Source organism: Solanum dulcamara, chromosome 10, assembly GCF_947179165.1.
Source record: "Solanum dulcamara chromosome 10, daSolDulc1.2, whole genome shotgun sequence".
In the NCBI taxonomy this organism is placed as follows: Eukaryota; Viridiplantae; Streptophyta; class Magnoliopsida; order Solanales; family Solanaceae; genus Solanum; species Solanum dulcamara.
Window position 1 is genome coordinate 48,351,336 of NC_077246.1, and position 3,399 is coordinate 48,354,734.

Sequence of the window (3,399 nt, forward strand, 5' to 3'; positions counted from 1 at the left end):
TCCGCAGGTGCCATTCTATATGGGGGAATAGAGATAGGCTGAGTATCTGGTGGCACGTCTACAGTGAACTTTATCTCCCGTTCGGGAGGAAGACCTGGAAGTTCATCTAGAAACACATCTAGATATTCATTAACCACGGGCACCGACTGAAGAGCTGGCACCTCTACTTCTAGATCGTGCACGCGGACTAAATGATAAATACACCCCTTTCTGATCATTTTCCTTGCCTTAAGGTATGAAATAAACTTACCCTTCGGTGATGTTGTGATTTCTACCCACTCAACAACTGATCCACCTAGGAACTGGAACTGAACCACTTTGTTCCTATAGTCTACATTGGCATGACATGAAGCTAACTAGTCCATACCCATAATAACATCAAACTCCACCATATCTAATTCTATCAAATCAGCCAAGGTATGATGACTATATACATTGACCGGATAATTTCTATATACCTGTTTCACCATAATAGCGTCTCCTACTAGTGTAGCCACCTCAAATGATTCTATTAACTCAGGCTTAATTCCAATTCTATTAGCAACAAAAGGAGATATATATGATAAAGTAGAGCCGGGATCCATCAACGCATATACGTCCTGAGAGAAGATTGATAATGTACCTGTGACCATATTTGGCGACGCTTCTTGATCCTATCTACTGGCCAAAGCATATATACCATTAGAAGGGCCGCTAGAACTAGAAGCTCCACCACGGCCTCTCGGTATCTACATACCCTGCCTCATCGGGCGCATAGCCACAGAAGAAGAAGAACCTGTAACTGACCCAGTTGGCTGAGCCATACCACCTGGAGTACTTTTAAGTGGATATTCCCTCGCAATATGGCCTTGGCGGCCACAAGAAAAACAAGCACCTATAGTCTAATGACATTCCCCAAAATGAGGCCTATTATAATGGGGACACTAGGGTATCGGTGGTCTTGACTATCGAGAACTCTGGTTAACTTGTGTACCTGAAACTCTAGAGCTTTGACCGGCCCCAGAATATCTGGTGCTCTCAACTCTTCCACTTGGAAACTGTGGAGGTACACTCCGAGCTGGCTGGGAGAGATATCTACCAAACTTCTAGAACCGCCCACTTTGAAATTCCCCCGGATAACCAACTGACCTAGCCCTCTTAGGCTGACTTCTATCAAACCCTCTGTCAGGATGACACCTCCTATGTCTCTCTTCTACCCCTTGGGCATATGCGTGTACCCGGGCAATATCCATGCCTGGCTGAGAAGCCATGGCCATACAGCTATCAACCAAATATAGGTCCAAGCCCATGACATACTGATGCACCCTATCTGCCATATCAGCTACAACTGTGGGGGCATGTCTCGCCAATGAGTCAAACTCGAGGCTATAGTCCCGAACACTCTTGCTGTTCTATTTTAACTATAAAAATTTATCAACCCTGGCTCGTTTCATTTCTAGAGGCAGAAAGTGACTAAGAAAAGCTTCTGTAAATTCATCCTATTCAGCTGGAGGAGTGCCCTCGTCCCTCGATAATTCCCAAGACTCGTGCCAGTTAGCGGCCATATTATACAGCCGATAGGAGGCTAATTCCACCGACTCAGTCTCCAAGGCCCTAATGATTCGCAATGTATACTGTATCTATCGACTAAACTCTTGTGGGTCCTCTGCAGGTCTCAACCCATGAAATTCTGAGGGATTGCAAGCTAAGAAGTCACGAACCCTCAAGCTATCTTGTCTATTTGCATCATCTGGGCCATGCCTCCGAGCTTGTCCTGCCATCAGTCCTGTCATCAACTGCACAGTATCTCTCATAGCTTTGTCTTTTGCCCCGTGTTGTGGGGCTGGAGGCTCCTGTACTGGAGGTTCAGGACCTGCAGCTGCTGGTGCCCTAAACTCTTCTGGGGTGGCGGCGTAGTAGAGCTCGCCGACTAAAGTACAATCCTCGGCATAGACTAGGCACGGGCCCTAGTAGCTCTCGGGGTCCGACTGGTTTCCTCTGCTGCTGACTTGCCCTTCTGGGCAGTGGTTGCTTTCCTTGGAGGCATCACTATAAACACATAGGTCGTTCAGTGAAAAGTCATCCTAAAACATAGCTCTATCGCATGATCTAAGACAAGAAAGAAAGTAACAACCTAAATTCCCTATAGCCTCATGTTTATAGATGTGGTGTACGACACATCGATAAACAAGCCTCTACTAGACACGGTCTGTGGACATTCCAAGGAAGGACTGCTCTAATACCACTTCTATCACGACCCAACCCCGTAGGCCATGACAGGTGCCCGAACTGGACACAAACGTCTACCCTTACTAACTATACATAATTCGTCTCCTGTTTGTACTCAAAATGCATTAACAGGTAAAAAAACATACAAGCCGACAAGGCTGTAGTAATATATAGGGTTGTTCCATAACACGCATATACGCAAGCTGACAAGGCCGCCACGACACAAGGAACGCCCCCAAATCATAAGTCATATCAGTACAGTTGTACATACATACATATACAACTTATCTACCACTGTATACAACTCATATACATCTCATACACAACTCATAAACAACTCATATACAACCCACATACACATACAACCCACATACGTACAACCCACATCCGTATCCACAAACCTCTAAGAGTAAGAAAATAGTAACATTGAGCGGGACAGGGCCCCCGTCGTACCCGTGAGCAAAACAAATATATACAATAAGGTTTAGTACCCAATATCAGGCTCCAGCACAATGGAGCACTTCCGAACCGCTGAGTGGGACTCTTATACTGGCGGATCCCCAAAAGGTGTATCTGTACCTACAAGCATGAATGCAGCCCCCCGAAGAAAGGAGGTCAGTACGATATATGTACTGAGTATGTGAAACATAATATAGCATAACATAGTTGGAAACATATCTGAAATAGAGAAGTAGGGAATAAAATGTCATATAAGGAACCTGTACCTGAATCTTGGGAATCATAAACATGCATGCTGAAATTATACAATATAGCCGGCCCATTTAGAAAACTGGTGAAGTATACATGTAGGACCATCATAGGTCCGGCGCCATCACCACCTTATTACATCACATCATCATATATATACATACGTACCCGGCCCTCTACTGAGGGACTCGGTGAACAATGCAGTGAGATTAAGCATGAATCTATACCCGGCCCGGGACTCGGAGAAAGATGTGTTACCATATACACGAGTAGAGTAGTGAGCAACTATGTGCAGTTTAAATCATTATTAGAGACTCGACCGTATAAGAAGAATAAGCTAGCGTCTGAGGATCAGAGTAGTAATGTGATCACCTCACGTGTCTTCTAGTTTCCATTCAGGGCTGCATCAATTAGAATCTCAGGGATCCTATACATGTACTAAAGTAACACTAGTCACTTATGAAATCGGAAGCACTTATCATC